This window comes from Mus musculus, chromosome 4, assembly GCF_000001635.26.
Source record: "Mus musculus strain C57BL/6J chromosome 4, GRCm38.p6 C57BL/6J".
Classification (NCBI taxonomy): Eukaryota; Metazoa; Chordata; class Mammalia; order Rodentia; family Muridae; genus Mus; species Mus musculus.
The window spans coordinates 39,776,905-39,795,824 of record NC_000070.6 but is presented as its reverse complement, the minus strand read 5'-3'; the positions used below and the strand labels follow the sequence as shown (position 1 = coordinate 39,795,824).

The 18,920-nt window shown below is 37.5% G+C and overlaps 2 long non-coding RNA genes across 3 annotated transcripts in view; one reads left to right on the top strand and one right to left on the bottom strand.

Moving 5' to 3' along the window:
* Positions 1-3,426: 3,426 nt before the first annotated feature.
* Positions 3,427-7,070, bottom strand: Gm34071. The gene is made up of 3 exons (XR_390476.2): positions 6,953-7,070; positions 5,218-5,297; positions 3,427-3,511 (listed from the first exon to the last, which is right to left on the bottom strand). It is a non-coding gene; the product is annotated as a predicted gene, 34071 (long non-coding RNA).
* The window catches only part of Gm34007, a 76,611-nt gene continuing 62,195 nt past the window's right edge, over positions 4,505-18,920 (top strand). For both annotated transcript variants that reach the window (XR_881189.1, XR_003955381.1), the window contains exons 1-4: positions 4,505-4,607; positions 10,784-10,900; positions 12,088-12,310; positions 12,562-12,745. This is a non-coding gene — a long non-coding RNA (predicted gene, 34007). The remainder of the gene's footprint in view (positions 4,608-10,783; positions 10,901-12,087; positions 12,311-12,561; positions 12,746-18,920) is intronic.

Genomic DNA, 18,920 nt, shown 5'->3' with positions numbered 1-18,920 from the left:
TATTAACTATACATGATGAACTCAAACAAATTTCTTCGTGAAAGTTTGCTTTATTTAATCTAAACTCATTTTCTGTTTGCCTAACTTTATAGTGACTAACAGTAACTCTAATAAGTTGACATTCAATTAAGGGCTGATTCATAATTTACTTTAGCTTTAGGGTGATAGTGGTATTAAGAGCTACTTATCTCCCAACCTACATTAATGGTTGATCCATCTTTCCTGACTTACATATTCCTTTGCATAATGTTGATGTGTAGTGGCTGTCTGCAGCCTATGTCTCAAGGTCACAGACAAGAAAATGAGGAAATATGATGGATACAGGCATTGTGTCTACATTCCAGTGCACACACAATGGAGGGTAAGTACAGTGTTTAGAGAGCATCGTGAGACAAATATTGTAGGGAGAGGGAGGGATGGAAAGAGGGAGGAGGAGGAGGAGAGAGACAGAGAGACAGAGAGACAGAGAGAGACAGAGGCAGAGAGACAGAGACAGAGAGAGAATATGACAGTGATACATAGCTGTTACCCAGAAATGATTACATCCATGGGTCCCATGCCCTGCTATAACCCAGATTCTCACTGCTTCTCTGCTATTTGATTGCTTTGTGTTTTGCTTTTCATAGCTTTTGTTTGTTTGTTTATTTTTGTACCTTCACCATCTTCTTCTAACTTATAAGTTCTTTACCACATCTAACTTTTCTACTCCATCTTTAGATATTTGGAAAGCACTGATGGGTGTGATGCCCCGGTCATGTTTCTCTAAGACATTCATGACTCTCTAAATTGGTAGGTTTTACTCTTATTTCTAAAAGCTCTAGTAAAGTAATGTGAGATGCTTCCCACATTGGGCCTCTGAGTTTCAGAAAGCTATTCTTATGCCTCCAAGTTCATTATCTACTCATGACCTTAGGCAGGGCCCTTATGTTATACTCTATTTGATTTAAGCTGCAACTCCAGAGACCTGGATCTGGAAAACCTGACTGGGGGAGTGAAGAAATGACAGACACACAGAAAATCTGGGCTCAGGTGGGTTGTTTTGGTGGAGATGCATCTACTACTCCTGCAACATGGAGCCTCAGTGCATGTATTTATTATATATAAGACATGGGGGAGGAGTGAGCTAGTCCTCATAGGAGGTCCCTGTAGCCCAGCAGTCTCATGCTGCAAGAGTCTTGGAGAAGGAAGCACCAGTTGCCAGTCTATGTACACCTTTATTAACTATAAACACTCATCCTTGGACCAGAGGAAGGCTTTGCTGATTTGAGCCCTATTCATGGTGAAGACTTTATCAATTTCCCATGGGTCTCAGGCCATGTCACGGCCAAGCTCATTTCAACAATACATGGTAACTTAGAGCTTGGCTCATTTAAAGATAAAATTAATTAGTTTCCTGTAGGTCTAAGAGTCCATCCCAAGGCCTCATGTGTGCTCTTCAGGTCAGTGACCTACACAACAGCTTATTTTCTCTCTGGTTCTTATTTGGGCACTTTTGATTTATACTGATCATTAAGGAACAAATACACAGTTTGAATCTGAAATTTTTTTCTTAAGAAGCAGGACTAGAGCCAGGTATGGTGGTATACACCTTTAATCCTAGCAGTGGCGAGGCACAGGCAAGTGGATCCATCTTGATCTACGAAGTGAGTCCAGCCAGGGATACACAGTGTGATCTTGTCTCTGGTTAAAAAAAAAAAATCCTGTCTAGGAGAGTGTCAGGGAAATCCATACTATCTGTTTGTAAGTCTTACAAAGATGCTACAGATTGAACAGTGGCACTGGTGGGCATACTGACCCACTGCATTCCTAGCCCAGTCAGCATTACCCTATGGCATGTCCACCCAAGTACCCTAGGGCAGTGAGAACTACTGAAGACTTTATAGAAACCGTGTATCAGGGAGGAGAGGGGAATGGCTCCCTTAACCACTGCCCATGGAACATTCAACACTGAGACTTGGCCACTAAATTACCTATATTGGCCTCACTAAAGAGTAGCTTTGGGGACTATAGAGATCTTGGGTAGATAAATGACAGCTTAAGACAGTATGAGAAAAATGCAAGGGGAAACAGCAAATATATACTTCTCTCTTTATACCTGTCGTTTTATTTTAGTTAAAATATAATGACCTCATCTCCCATTCTCTTTCCTCGCCAGCACTTTTATTTTGAGGAGAACTGTGATAAAGAGAGGCAGAGAATGTTCTATAAAATAGCCTTCTAAAGTGGAAATAATGTGACTAAGAGAAAAATCTAAATCAATTTTAAATCCTACATCTTGTACAACAAAGAGAGAAAAAGTCATAGGGAAAGTCGCAAAAATGAAAGCAATATAGTTGAGTAATAAAACCTTGTAAGCACAGGGAGAGCACCTTTGCTATCTCCACATTAATTTATTCTCCAGCTCTAAGTAGAGCAACTTCCACGAAGAGCCTGTGTAATGGAGGGCTCCCGAATGGGGTATGTGGCAGAGTTAGATCATTCAGAAAAGGAGTAAAACTTTTGATGTGAGACTGCAACATTACACTGTCTGCATTTCTCAGCAAATAAAACATTTCCCTCCATCCTTCTATGCTCTGTACCTGCTGCTGTTTGGAAAGTAATGGGAATAATGTCAGTCATTATTTTTATTTTCATCATTTTGCAAATGAAATGAAGCTGGTCAGATTGAGCACAGCAGAGCAGGCATGCTTCGTCTCATTATGGTTTTGATAATACAGTGCACTGTTATAAAGCATCATCCAGTGTTGCATTATGCTAGCCACTCAATAGTAAATGGAAGAGCAATTCATAATTAAATTAATGAAACCAGGTACCAAGGTGACCTTTCAGTAATTTATTTTATGGCTCTACTGCAAGACAGATATAAAATACTGTATGCTCTTTGACATGTATTATAGATTTAAATAAATTAAATGGAATTAATGTAATGCACATGCAGTTGAGAGGGTATAGAGCTATGGAGTATTTTACACGCGACCTTCCTAATTAGGGAATGAAATAGGCTATTAACAAACCATCGCATTGTCCCTATTATTTTGCTTAGGGCAAGGACTAGAACTACAGAGGCTTCTTTTGCAGGTTCTATTAAAATCTGGTATGCTTTATTCCTGACCTGTGATCAAATCCAAAGCATAAAGCAGGAGACTGTCTAGTCTTCTTTTTTTTTTTTCTGTTAGCTTATGTCTGCAAAGGTGTTTCTAACACTGAGTTTTAAAAATAGTTTCTTAAGAGTTCATTACCTTTTTAGCAAACGTAGCAATTGTTGTTATGATGTGCTCTTCCTGCTGTCTATACACTTACTTCCTGTCTAATTATATGTACATGAGAGGTCAGGTTCACCCATTTACACAACTCTGAATATTGCCATTAAATTAAAATGCATTAAATTTGTAGAACATAAGATGTTTGTTATATAATTGATTTTTAGGGCTGAGTTCATGTGTAAGTTTTGCAGCCAGGACCCAGATGTCTTCAGGACAAGAGCTTAGTGTTCAGGACTAGCTGGAACTTCCTAGAAAGGAATGCAGAGAATTAAAGGCAGTTTTCTTAGGATATTTTTCCAACACAAGTAAAATAAGACTTGATTTCTTTCTCTCAATGAATAATTTCACTATCTTCTGTCATGTTTTTTAGCCTTTCTACCATATGTCACTGAAGATATTTCCAAAATGGAAAGATGTAAATATTGTGTTTTCTTGGTAAAGAGGAAAATCGAAAAAAAATTTTCCCCTTGAATAACATAGCAGTGATAGCTGACAACTACTATATAAATATATATAATATGCTGGAATATATACATATACATATATGCTGGAATGTTGCTGAATATATTTTAAATATTTTCACAAGTAAGTATATGAGGTATGGATTTGTTAACCAATGTGCCTGTGATAATAATTCTATAATGTGTTCATGTATCAAAGTGTATACACCACAGACAATTATACTTTATTGAAACTAGAAAAGTCTATTTTTTCTTGTCTATTCCCTTTTTAAATAACACTGCTTTTTTATTTTGAATGATACATCTTCTCTCTCCCACTAATGTGTTAGATTGGGTCTATTTCAAGCTTTCTTACATTTTTCCATTACCACCTTTGTCTATTCATTTTGGCCTCTGTTCCCTATTAGAAATTGTATTAGTTACTGCTGCTACTACTGTGACAAGATATCTATCAAGAGGCAACTTATGGGAGGAAAGATTCATATTTTTGTATAACAAAATTTTTCAAACTGGAAATTAAGCTCACTTAGCTCTCTTTGGTTCCCTAGTATCAACAACTAAGTGATTGACAAAATACCAAAGAATCTCAAAACAATTTTTAGTTTCATTCCTAAATATAAGTTTACTTTTTCCTTAGTGCTAAGTATGAAAACGAACAATTTGGATAAAAAGTTTTGAAATATTTTTGCATGCTAAATGTCCTCAGCGGGCTTCTATATTTGAATACTTGGTTCTCAACTTTAAGGTGCTGTTTTGGAGGTGGTGGAAACTTTAAGATGTGGGTACCAGCTGGAAACTGCATAAGTGAGACAATCTGGGCAGGTTTTGAAGTATATCGCCAGCCCCATGTCCTGATCTGTCCTCCTCTCTGGTCCATAGAGATGTAAGTAGCTTTGCATTCTGATGACTAGAGTTCTGAGCCGTTTCTGTCATTATGCTTACCATGTCATAAAAAGAATCTACAATACCTCTTTTCATCTAATTGTACTGTATCATTTCTTCCCGATAGACACTCCTTGATTTAACAGACTATGGAGTCTTTCTTCATTTTCTCTGAGGATTATACACCTGGTCACTATCCACAAGGTGGAGAATTGGTCCTAGATGTCTAATTTGCCAAGTCTGTGTTATCACATTATCTTTCAAAGCACTTGTCATTTTAATCTCCTTAGCCTTCTGTGTTTCATGTGTGCATACACTCTATTCTTGATAGCATCTCTTCCAGGCTTTAGATACTAGCTATAGTGCTTTGTTTGGTTAATATTTATCTACTAAGTTTCTGTCTTTCAAAAGCATGTCATGTTTATTTTGTCTTAATAGGTCTATGTTTTTTTTTTGTTCTTCATAGTATTTAAAGACACAAGTTCTAGTGTAGAATATTGACTGTGCCATGTTTCTATCTGAGAGAGCACAGGCAGCTGTGTAAACTTACTCCTCTATTATTTTTAAATAATTTCTTAAGAATTGAAAATAGTAATGATAAAAGAGCTTACCTCATAAAAATTAGCCTACATACAGTTCTGAGAAGAATACCACACAGAATTTATGAGTTCCATAAATGTCAACTGCCTTACTGTAAAAAATTAAAATGGAAAAATAGTGAAGTTGGCTTTTATTCTGCCCAATGTTTAGCATTCACAAAGTAAAAATGGTCAATGAGACAGACCTGGTTTAAGATGAGAACTGGGTAATTATAGCTAAATAAGGTTACTGATGACTTTTCTCCAATGCCAGCTTCTATTGCACCTTCTGACACTATAAAGGCTCTCAGTCAGAGAGGGAGCTTTCAGCTCAACTTCAGCTTGATTTATCTACATCAAGAACCTGTAGTCTTCAGTAGAAGCATCTTATCATCTCATGCTGGTGAACAACCAAGAGTGGCAAAAGCTTATTTTGCTTTGGGAGTCCTCTGGGGTTTCCATAACCAATAACTCAAGAGGTATCCAACCCTTAGTAGTGCAGATTTTGTTCACTAATTTGTGAAACAGTGGCACAGCTGTTATTGTTGTAACCATAGCTCTCTGGATTTGAGGTTTGCTCCTCAGTAGGAAATCTTTACATGCTACTATAAACTTAGACAAAGAAAACAATTTTGAGTTACAGAGACAAAGTTTGGAGCTGAGATGAAAGGATGGACCATGTAGAGACTGCCATATCCAGGGATCCACCCCATAATCAGCATCCAAACGCTGACACCATTGCATACACTAGCAAGATTTTATCAAAAGGACCCAGATGTAGCTGTCTCTTGTGAGACTATGCCGGGGCCTAGCAAACACAGAAGTGGATGCTCACAGTCAGCTAATGGATGGATCACAGGGCTCCCAATGGAGGAGCTAGAGAAAGTACCCAAGGAGCTAAAGGGATCTGCAACCCTATAGGTGGAACAACATTATGAACTAACCAGTACCCCGGAGCTCTTGACTCTAGCTGCATATGTATCAAAAGATGGCCTAGTCGGCCATCACTGGAAAGAGAGGCCCATTGGACATGCAAACTTTATATGCCCCAGTACAGGGGAACGCCAGGGCCAAAAAGGGGGAGTTATTGGGTAGGGGAGTGGGGGTGGGTGGTTATGGGGGACTTTTGGTATAGCATTGGAAATGTAAATGAGCTAAATACCTAATAAAAAATGGAAAAGAAAAAAAAAACAAAAAAAAAAAAAGAAAAAACAAAACAAAAAAAAAAAAAAAAAAGAAAGAAAACAATTTTGAGGAATATGATAGGCCCAAGAGGGTAACTGGATATTACTGTTTAGCTAAATTGACACAGCACTAAACAACCTTGTCAGTATTGTATTTATAGCCACAGACAAATGCTACTCTCAGACTTAATCAGATAAACTTCTCGTTCCAGTGAATAGTGGTGAATGCAGATTCATGGCTGCACAAGGTACTGAAGAAAAAGTGATAGTTGGTGGCTCAGCCCTAAGTAAGAGATTTATATAATTCCCTTTGAGGGTCAGGGAATACTACAGGAAGAGGACAGAAAGAATGTAAGAGCATAAAGATAGGAAGGACTGAGAAATGCCACCTTCTGGGCACTGAAACAGCCATTGTTTTATCATGAACTCAAAACGGCCATGGATGAGTATCCCGAATCTACACAAGCATGGGCCCATCAGCAGTCAGGTGTAGATGTAAGAGTAGTTCATGGGTCCCCACCTCTCACAGCTAAACTGTTTTGGGTATTGGCAGAAGCAAGAAGGGGACTGAAGTTCGTACTTACAGCTTTGTACGAACTAGTAATTCCATCAGTCTCCAGTGGGCGATTCCAATTCAAAGATCACATCAATGTCCCTGGTTAAAGTAAATAGGTCAGAAACAAACCCAAAATTCAGGAATCTGGAAGAAAGACTTGTAGGAATGGGGTTTGACTGGTATGGAAGGGAGATAAGAAAAAGTATAGGAAAAGAGTACTCATAGTACATTATATAGTCATACATATATGAATAAATATAACCCTATATAGTTACAAAATTGTCAAATAACAAATTATTCAAAAGTATATATAACAATGGCCCCAGAGTTTTGATTTTCAGGGTCACCTACATGGCACACTATGAGTTATCTTCATAGACTAGCATTTCATCTCCTAGTCTATTATAAAAAATAATTTCTCAGTGAGTTTATTCATGGGCTATGTACCTCCCCAGGTGTGTTCTCTCTATCCTTCTGCATTTAGTTAACTGCCTTCCCAGCACATATTGCATTCAATATTTATTAAGCAAGTGAATAATGAAGAATATGTGGGCTGTTTCAGTGAATATAAGTTTTTGAATGAGGTATGTATTTTCATGTAATGTTCTAGAGTGCGTGTAAGAAATATTTTCTATATTCTTTCAAGCATGAACTAGAAAATTAGTTTCTTTAAAATATGGCACACCATTGTAATTTTAATTAACTTTTCATTATTGTAAGTCAAACATATTGCTTAGCCACGATTATTTCAAACTTTTATCTGTTTTTGGCCATCTCTGCTGCCAGTTCTTCTATTAGAGTTTTAGTCTCATTCTTACCATTCTGTATACACATTTTCTACCTTAGAGCAGTAAGCTCTTTCTCTCTTTTTTGCCACTTTTATGGTTTTGATATGTCAAAAACAGTATTTACATTAGACATTTTTTCATGCCCCTTTTATATTTTCATTTAAAATTGAAATTCTAACAAATTTAGAGTTACTTTCCCTAGAAAGCACCAGTTAACACTTCACCTATTGTAGAATTAATCAATGCTAGTACTTAAAAAAGTACTGGTATAGGAATACTTAACATTTTCCTTTGTCATTTTATATATGATTTATGACAATTGATTATACACAGGTAGAACTATGGATGGATGCATTTGAGTGAGAGAAAGGCTTTCTTCTATTCTGCATGGCTGATCTGTGTTATTGTTCTTATTTTCATGACTATTGTGATTATAAATATGTAGTATATTTATTATATTGAAGAAAAATTCAACTTTTTGCTTTAAAATTACGTTAAATGGTTCAACACATTTATATTTCTCCAAATATTTTTAAATCATTTTTGCTAGCTCAAAAGTATCTGCTTGGAAACTTATTTTGCTTTACTAAAATTTTAAATTATTTTGAGATAGAGTGGCGTCTTTGTGATATTTGATATATTCATCTATGGATAAGGCCTAATGACCTTGTCATATATATGCATGCATAATTCATATTTAGAGAATATTTTAGAGGTTTATTAATCTAAGTTCTGAAGAATTCATTATAAATATATAAATAAATTCATTTGGCTTGAATAGTTAAGGAGAAAAGATATTATTCTAATATCTATGTATATACTACATATATTTAATATATACTTAAATATGCATATAGAGTTAAAGCTACCCAATATGGGTATTGGGGACTGAACTCAGAACCTCAGAAAGAGCAGCAAGTAGTAAGATCTCTTAGGTGTTCAGACATTTCTCTAGGCTCCTGCCACTATGTTTTTAGAAGCCCTAGGGTTCTTACATTGTTTTAACTAGCAATTTTTCTTCATTTTACACTTTTGTAATATAGATATTCAAAATGGTCAAAAGGATGTTATTTTTCCCTAACTTTCCTTAGCTCTGTCATGTCACAAGTGACAAATAGGTATCATTTTGCATCATTGAAGGATAATCACGTTTCCTGTACTATGATAGGGAAGTCACAGGGAATGATTTGTCCATCATTATTCAAATACAGAAAGATTTATGCAATAGATTCTAGGAACAATATAAAATCTGATAATAAATCACTTAATATTTTGCTTCGCTTACCAAGCAAATGACTAGCTATTGTACTCATGTTCATGAAGATATATATTGCATTTTTAAAATGTCATTGCTTTTTACTGTAGATATGAAAATGAAAACCTGTAGGAATGCATATAGTGACAAAATGACTATCATGCAAAATCAGAAAGTGCTTAAACTTCATGATACACAAAATACTGTGAAAATGAAAATTGAAACTAATAACTTTCATAATTGAATACTGTGATGCACATAATCTTTGATGAAAACATTTGTTGTAGGTCAATAACTGGAATAGTTTTGTATAAGTGAGTAAAGTTTTGAGTAATATTTTTATAGGCCTCACACATATAATTTTATGATAGAGCCATGAAACATTTTCTCTTCGACACTGTAATGTTCCTTTTACATGCTCAATCCTCTCTAGAAATAATATTGCAACTTATTTTTGTAAATATTTTAAATGTAAGTTATAGATAAATTCAAATATAAATGCACTCAGATTTTTGAGGCAAACTATAAAAGGACATACATAAGAAAACTAGACTAGTATGGAGTCTAATCAAGAAGTGAGACTGGGGCTGAGACCAGGCAGCAGAGAATTCCTCAGAACAACTCGATCAGAATGTGGAAATTATGGTGTCCAGGAAAGCTCCCCTAGTTTCCAGGAACCTCAGAGCTGTCAAGTGTTAGCTGGAAAAAATGTTTCTTTGCAATTTAGTATCTCAGATGTTAGAGAGGAGAAATATTATACACTGCACAGATTATGTTTTCAGTTTTGTATTAATGGTCACGTTTAAATAGCTCATTAAATAAATTGTGTGTTTGTTCAGCACTATGTAGGAGTCAGGTAAGTTTCCCTGAGGGAATGACCACACCCACTCTGGCTTTGGGTCAGGGATAAGCTCACTCCTAGGGAGCAGCAGCATTACTTGAACCTAACACACCATGGTTTGTCATTAGTAGTGATTTAATAGCTACCATACATTTTTGTATCTATCTGCTCTAAAATTTAAATCATATTAGCCAAGTTGAAATATTCAATTTAAGATAGGAAAGTCAGTCAGAGGGAAATCAAACACTAATTAAATGTCTATAATTTTCTCAGACATAGCATCAAGTCTTGAACAAACAGAAACAGGAGGTGATGTTCATGTAGGATAATTCTCTTGGTCAAGTTTCACCACCCTTGTCACTGTAGTGACATACTGTCAGAATTGGTACTTGGATGCCTTGTTATAGGAGACACTTATCAACCTTCCTAACATACTCATTTGTTCTATCAATTAGAGGCTGATCCAAGTTGAGGTCCTCCATTATACTATCTATAGAAGCTTTTCCTGTGGTTCAGGAATTGCCTAAAGTATGGGTTAGAAGGGAAAGTAACAGATGAAGTAATATTTAGAAATGTAGACTGCACCCAATTCTCTATGTAAGCTATTTCTTCAGTGTCTCTGGGTTTCATACAATAAATTCTGTAGTAGAAGATTGGAATGGTAGCAGAGGCAGGAGGATCATTGTGAGTTCAGTTTGGTCTCAATAGAAAATTAAAGGACAGCCATGACAGAGAGATTCATAGCTCAAAATTCCAAGTAAGAGAAGTGTAAACATCTCCACTATCACTCTCCTTGTTGTTTGGAGTTTTCCCTGGTGGAACACACAAAACTAGCCCTCTCTATGGTAAGATGAAGTAGGCCGTGTCTTAAATCATTTGGACTTCTCTTGATTTTTTCCCTGAAGATGAAAATGTAAGTGGATACTGAAATTTAATTATGACTCTAACATGTAATTTGACTCATCTATGTAACAGTGCTCTATCAAGTCAGAGACAAGGCTCTCAAGTGTCTTCTGAAACACAGAACAAAGATGCTGACTGACAAGAACCACAGTACTTTGTGGGGAGGCTGAGTCAACTAGGGTACCACAAGTAAGTGACTTTAGAGAAACAGGCAAGATAACCCTGTATTTCAAAAATAAACATTCTTTAACAACAGGATCTCAATAATCTTAGGCTGGCTCCAAGCATTTTGTGTTGCGTAGGTCAACATTGAACTTGGGATCTTGCATTTTGCACCTCTCACATATTAAGAAGGCATATGCTACTATGTTCTCATAGCCTCAGTTTTGAACTTGACACATCTGAAGAGGAAACCTCAGTTGAGGAATGCCTCCAATCAAATTGGCCTGTGCCCATGCCTGTGAAATATTTTCTTAATTGTTAATTCATTTAGGAGGTCTTAGTTTACTGTGGGTGGCACCATTCCTAGCCAAGTGGGCGTGGTCTGTAGAGAAACATTGCAAGGTGGGGCAAACAAACCAATTAGCAGTTTGTTTATGGTATCTGCTTCACTCCCTGCCTTGTTTTTAATTGATGATGGACTGCAACCTGTAAACTAAATAAACTTTTCCTTTCCTAAGTTATTTGGTCAGTATTTTATTACATTTGAAAGCAATCTAGGACAAATACCCCAGTTATGCACCTCTAAGGACTGAACCCAGGGCCTTATGAATATTGGGTAAATACTGTACCAACTGACTCATATTCTAGGCCTAAGAAATGAATGTTTTGAAGAAATTAATGTAAATTAAATTTTGTCTTAAATGATAACAGCAGAAATTGATTCAGTAGTGAATGATATCAGAAAGATGTGTTTTCAGATATTGGGAAGATAACAGAAAGAGCTGTGGACTCATCTCTGGCACCGTATTTTGTCTGGTGCATCTCTTTCTCTATTTTTCCTTACTTATTAGTCCTATACCATGAGATAATAGTTTATGAGTGTTCTATTCCTCAGTTTATTTGAACTATATTTTGTTTTTTGAAACAAGATGTAGATGAATGAATGAGTACCTGGTCATAGAAAAACTTCATGTTCATATTGGCATTGCTGTTTAATGATGAGAAACACTAAATAGTGGGTAGTAGAATTTGGGGCAGAGATGAGAGATATAACTTGAGATATCTTCTTATAATCTGTACTTGTTCCTATACAGATGAGAGGAAACTGTTTTATATGTGTGTGTGTGTGTGTGTGTGTGTGTGTGTGTGTGTGTGTGTCTTAGACTAGTCAGTGTGTCTATTACTTTATCTACACTATTATTAATTCTCCAAAGTTTTTCAAGGTTCTGACTTTACAAATAATGAAATTTGAAATGAACAACAGCAGCAGCAGCAGCAGCAGCAGCAACAACAACAACAACAATGAAAAGGTCAGGATGTTTTTCTATCATTAACTAACTACACAAAAAATAATGCTAAAATTTGAATGTAGCTTAATGAATTAAAAATATAATGGTTCTCTTTTCTCCACTATGCCATGCTTCATCCATGAGAAATGTAAGTGTGTTTCTACAAATCACATGTTCAACCTGATCTTAAATTCTTGAGAGCTTGATAGTGCAGGATCTGTTTGTGTCCTTGAATACATGCTATTGTTTATTAAGATTTTGTGACTGTAGGAGTTTGAAAGTCTTTCCAGGGTGAAAGCAAACTCTGCTTATTGTTGTTGTCAAGTTTCATGCTATGAAAGATCACTAAGATCCCATTGCATCCCCTTCTTTTAACCCTGAACATTTTTTTTTTTACAGTAAAAATGAGCATGCTCAAATTGATTCATGAGCTGATCGGAGCCACCAACAAATCACACGTGACTATGGAAGTGGCTAACAACAGAGACCCTTAATTTGTGTAGTGAGTGGGAGTATGTCTTCATCTCCCTCCCAAGAAGCCAATGTTGTCAGCCTCACTTTGAAGAAATAACAACTGTCAAATGTGAGCAAAGCTCTTATGTTTCTCATAAAACTTTCTTTGTAGTCTCTGCTGCAGCAGATCATCCTCGCAGATGTTATTCAGAGTCAAAATTAACCACGGTACCACAGGGCTATTTCTGTACAGGCTCCTGACAACAGGCGTGTAAGGACTGATTAACCGTTAGACCTTTGATTTAGTATTGTCCCCTAATGCCTTCTTTATCCTTTCATAGATGCATGGGGAAAGCAGCATCCTTCAAATGAAATGTGCACTTTCTTAGTTGAAAACCACACCTGTCTAGAACTGCTAAGATAGGTCAATATGTAAGAAAAGCTGCACCATTCATTGCTGATTTCCTAGGTTGTCTTGATAGTCCAGAAAGAAAGAAGAATGACTGACAAATAAAGTTGAAGTCACACAGGGACATCAACAACCACTCTCAGTTAGTGAAACAGAAACATTCTGTGACATAAAGATTAACCCCACACCCACAGTCTTTTTTTCTCCTTGTGGATAAAGCTCTTATAAATAACCTGGTGAGCTGCTAAGAATATGGTGTGCACAGACTCACTCAGAGGAAGCCACCCAGGCCTGATTCAACTGCCCTTTCTCTGCTTTCAAAATTTCCCCTACAACAACCTGGTCTTTCTGCCAAAATGGATGGCATCAGAACACATTGATTCTTGCTGTTATAAACAATTCACCACATCCTCTACACTATTATTCAGTTGCTCATCATTTTGTGACTGCCTTTAAGGTTCTAGGAACTAAGATAGACTCTGCAGACTGAAAATAGCTGGCAGTCTAGACAGACAGTTAAATTTGAAGAGCTTTAATATAGTGAACAAAGGCCTGAGGAAGTGTAGTTAGTGAACGTTCTACTGTGTGTACCTGGTATGTTCCTGTCTGGAGAAGATCATTTTATGGGATAAAGCAATTGTGATCCTTAGTTATCATGGAAATGCAAATCCAAATGATTCTGAGATTCCATGTTGCATCCATTACAAACTCACAGGACAGCACATGCTAGGGAGATGTGGATCAAGGGGAACTCTCCTCCACTGCTGGTGGAATGCAACCTTGTACAACCACTTTGGAAATCAATTTGGCTGTTTCTGAGAAAATTGCAAATAAGTCTACCTAAAGATTCAGCTATGCCACCCTTGGGCATATACTCAAAAGATGCTCCACTATATACCACAAGGACACTTGCTCAACTATATTCATAGAAGCTTTATTTGTAATAGGCAGAAATTGCAAACAACCCAGATATCACTCAACAGAGGACTGAATGAAGAAAATGTGGTACATTTACACAATGGAATAGCACTCAGCTATCAAAATTAAAGATTGCAGGCAATTTGCAGGTAAATGGATGAAACTAGGAAATATTATCCTAGTGAGGTAACTCAGACCCAAAAGGACATGCATGGTATGTACTCACTGATAAGTGGATATTAGCCACAGAGTACAGAATAGCCATGTTATGTTACAAAGATCCAAAGAAGCTGAGTAACAAGGAGGGCCCAAGGGAGAATGTTTGAATATCACTCAGAATGGGAAAAAATAGACATAGAAGGTAGGTGGAAAGAGGGATATGGGTTGGAGAGGGGTATAATGAGGGGAATAGGGAGTAGGGTTCAGGTAGCAGAGAGTGGAACTTGAGAGGGCTAAAAGAGAGAAAGAAAGTCATGAGGGTCATCTTTGAGACAAGTCTGAGACCTTGGATGGAGGAGGCTCCTAGGAGTCTATGGGGTGACCCTAGCTGAGACTCCTAGCAGTAGGGAATAGGGAGGCTTATATGGTCACCTCATGTAGCCAGTTGGGACTTCCTGAGGGGGAGGGACACTAATCCACCCACAAAATCCTTGACCCAAAGTTTGTCCTGTTTACAAGATATGCAGGGATAAAGATGGAACAGAGATTGAGAGGATGTTTAACCAATGATTGATGGGTTTGCAGTCATTCTAGGAGTTTCCTCTTTTGGGATATATCCTCATCTTGCTCTACAAACTATTGCCTGGATCTGTGCAATGGGTTTGCATAGTTCATATTTTCTTTTCTTCTGTATGGAGATCATGATCGAATGGTGACCCCCTCCCCACCGTCTTTTTAAAGTTAGGAATCTCATTTTTTTTTATTGATGATGTTTCTTGCCACACAGTGTCATTTTGCAATTTTATGTCTCTCACCTTCTGATTGAAAAGCTATTTTAAAAAAAAATCAGGTTTTTAATTTTCCAAGTTTCTTTTTTTTTTCCATTTTTATTAGGTATTTAACTCATTTACATTTCCAATGCTATACCAAAAGTCCCCCATATCCACCCACCCCCACTCCCCTGCCCACCCACTCCCCCTTTTTGGCCCTGGTATTCCCCTGTACTGGGGCATATAAAGTTTGCAAGTCCAATGGGCCTCTCTTTCCAGTGATGGCCAACTAGGCCATCTTTTGATATATATGCAGCTAGAGTCAAGAGCTCCGGGGTACTGGTTAGCTCATAATGTTGTTCCACCTATAGGGTTGCAGATCCCTTTAGCTCCTTGGCTACTTTCTCTAGCTCCTCCATTGGGAGCCCTATGATCCATCCATTAGCTGACTGTGAGCATCCACTTCTGTGTTTGCTGGGCCCCGGCATAGTCTCACAAGAGACAGCTACATCTGCGTCCTTTCAATAAAATCTTGCTAGTGTATGCAATGGTGTCAGCGTTTGGATGCTGATTATGGGGTGGATCCCTGGCTATGGCAGTCTCTACATGGTCCATCCTTTCAACTCAGCTCCAAACTCCGTCTCTGTAACTCCTTCCATGGGTGTTTTGTTCCCAAATCTAAGGAGGGGCATAGTGTCCACACTTCAGTCTTCATTCTCCTTGAGTTTCATGTGTTTAGCAAATTATATCTTATATCTTGGGTATCCTAGGTTTGGGGCTAATATCCACTTATCAGTGAATACATATTGTGTGAGTTTCTTTGTGAATGTGTTACCTCACTCAGGATGATGCCCTCCAGGTCCATCCATTTGGCTAGGAATTTCATAAATTCATTCTTTTTAATAGCTGAGTAGTACTCCATTGTGTAGATGTACCACATTTTCTGTATCCATTCCTCTGTTGAGGGGCATCTAGGTTCTTTCCAGCTTCTGGCTATTATAAATAAGGCTGCTATGAACATAGTGGAGCATGTGTCCTTCTTACCTGTTGGGGCATCTTCTGGATATATGCCCAGGAGAGGTATTGCTGGATCCTCCGGTAGTACTATGTCCAGTTTTCTGAGGAACCGCCAGACTGATTTCCAGAGTGGTTGTACAAGCCTGCACTCCCACCAACAATGGAGGAGTGTTCCTCTTTCTCCACATCCTCGCCAGCATCTGCTGTCACCTGAATTTTTGATCTTAGCCATTCTGACTGGTGTGAGGTGGAATCTCAGGGTTGTTTTGATTTGCATTTCCCTGATGATTAAGGATGTTGAACATTTTTTCAAGTGCTTCTCTGCCATTCGGTATTCCTCAGGTGAGAATTCTTTGTTCAGTTCTGAGCCCCATTTTTTAATGGGGTTATTTGATTTTCTGAAGTCCACCTTCTTGAGTTCTTTATATATGTTGGATATTAGTCCCCTATCTGATTTAGGATAGGTAAAGATCCTTTCCCAATCTGTTGGTGGTCTTTTTGTCTTATTGACGGTGTCTTTTGCCTTGCAGAAACTTTGGAGTTTCATTAGGTCCCATTTGTCGATTCTCAATCTTACAGCACAAGCCATTGTTGTTTTGTTCAGGAATTTTTCCCCTGTGCCCATATCTTCAAGGCTTTTCCCCACTTTCTCCTCTATAAGTTTCAGTGTCTCTGGTTTTATGTGAAGTTCCTTGATCCACTTAGATTTGACCTTAGTACAAGGAGATAAGTATGGATCGATTCGCATTCTTCTACACGATAACAACCAGTTGTGCCAGCACCAATTGTTGAAAATGCTGTCTTTCTTCCACTGGATGGTTTTAGCTCCCTTGTCGAAGATCAAGTGACCATAGGTGTGTGGGTTCATTTCTGGATCTTCAATTCTATTCCATTGGTCTACTTGTCTGTCTCTATACCAGTACCATGCAGTTTTTATCACAATTGCTCTGTAGTAAAGCTTTAGGTCTGGCATGGTGATTCCGCCAGAAGTTCTTTTATCCTTGAGAAGACTTTTTGCTATCCTAGGTTTTTTGTTATTCCAGACAAATTTGCAAATTGCTCCTTCCAATTCGTTGAAGAATTGAGTTGGAATTTTGATGGGGATTGCATTGAATCTGTAGATTGCTTTTGGCAAGATAGCCATTTTTACAATGTTGATCCTGCCAATCCATGAGCATGGGAGATCTTTCCATCTTCTGAGATCTTCTTTAATTTCTTTCTTCAGAGATTTGAAGTTTTTATCATACAGATCTTTCACCTCCTTAGTTAGAGTCACGCCAAGATATTTTATATTATTTGTGACTATTGAGAAGGGTGTTGTTTCCCTAATTTCTTTCTCAGCCTGTTTATTCTTTGTATAGGGAAAGGCCATTGACTTGTTTGAGTTTATTTTATATCCAGCTACTTCACCGAAGCTGTTTATCAGGTTTAGGAGTTCTCTGGTAGAATTTTTAGGGTCACTTATATATACTATCATATCATCTGCAAAAAGTGATATTTTGACTTCTTCCTTTCCAATTTGTATCCCCTTGACCACCTTTTGTTGTCGAATTGCTCTGGCTAATACTTCAAGTACTATGTTGAAAAGGTAGGGAGAAAGTGGGCAGCCTTGTCTAGTCCCTGATTTTAGTGGGATTGCTTCCAGCTTCTCTCCATTTACTTTGATGTTGGCTACTGGTTTGCTGTAGATTGCTTTTATCATGTTTAGGTATGGGCCTTGAATTCCTGATCTTTCCAAGACTTTTATCATGAATGGGTGTTGGATCTTGTCAAATGCTTTTTCTGCATCTAACGAGATGATCATGTGGTTTTTGTCTTTGAGTTTGTTTATATAATGGATTACATTGATGGATTTTCGTATATTAAACCATCCCTGCATCCCTGGAATAAAACCTACTTGGTCAGGATGGATGATTGCTTTAATGTGTTCTTGGATTCGGTTAGCGAGAATTTTATTGAGGATTTTTGCATCGATATTCATAAGAGAAATTGGTCTGAAGTTCTCTATCTTTGTTGGATCTTTCTGTGGTTTAGGTATCAGAGTAATAGTGGCTTCATAAAATGAGTTGGGTAGAGTACCTTCTACTTCTATTTTGTGAAATAGTTTGTGCAGAATTGGAATTAGATCTTCTTTGAAGGTCTGATAGAACTCTGCACTAAACCCATCTGGTCCTGGGCTTTTTTTGGTTGGGAGACTATTAATAACTGCTTCTATTTCTTTAGGTGATATGGGACTGTTTAGATGGTCAACTTGATCCTGATTCAACTTTGGTACCTGGTATCTGTCCAGAAATTTGTCCATTTCGTCCAGGTTTTCCAGTTTTGTTGAGTATAGCCTTTTGTAGAAGGATCTGATGGTGTTTTGGATTTCTTCAGGATCTGTTGTTATGTCTCCCTTTTCATTTCTGATTTTGTTAATTAGGATTTTGTCCCTGTGCCCTTTAGTGAGTCTAGCTCAGGGTTTATCTATCTTGTTGATTTTCTCAAAGAACCAACTCCTCGTTTGGTTAATTCTTTGAATAGTTCTTCTTGTTTCCACTTGGTTGATTTCACCCCTGAGTTTGATTATTTCCTGCCGTCTACTCCTCTTGGGTGAATTTGCTTCCTTTTTTTCTAGGGCTTTTAGATGTGTTGTCAAGCTGCTAGTATGTGCTGTCTCCCGTTTCTTCTTGGAGGCACTCAGCGCTATGAGTTTCCCTCTTAGAAATGCTTTCATTGTGTCCCATAGGTTTGGGTACGTTGTGGCTTCATTTTCATTAAACTCTAAAAAGTCTTTAATTTCTTTCTTTATTCCTTCCTTGACCAAGGTATCATTGAGAAGAGTGTTATTCAGTTTCCATGTGAATGTTGGCTTTCCATTATTTATGTTGTTATTGAAGATCAGTCTTAGGCCATGGTGGTCTGATAGGATACATGGGACAATTTCAATATTTTTGTATCTATTGAGGCCTGTTTTGTGACCAATTATATGGTCAATTTTGGAGAAGGTCCCGTGAGGTGCTGAGAAGAAGGTATATCCTTTTGTTTTAGGA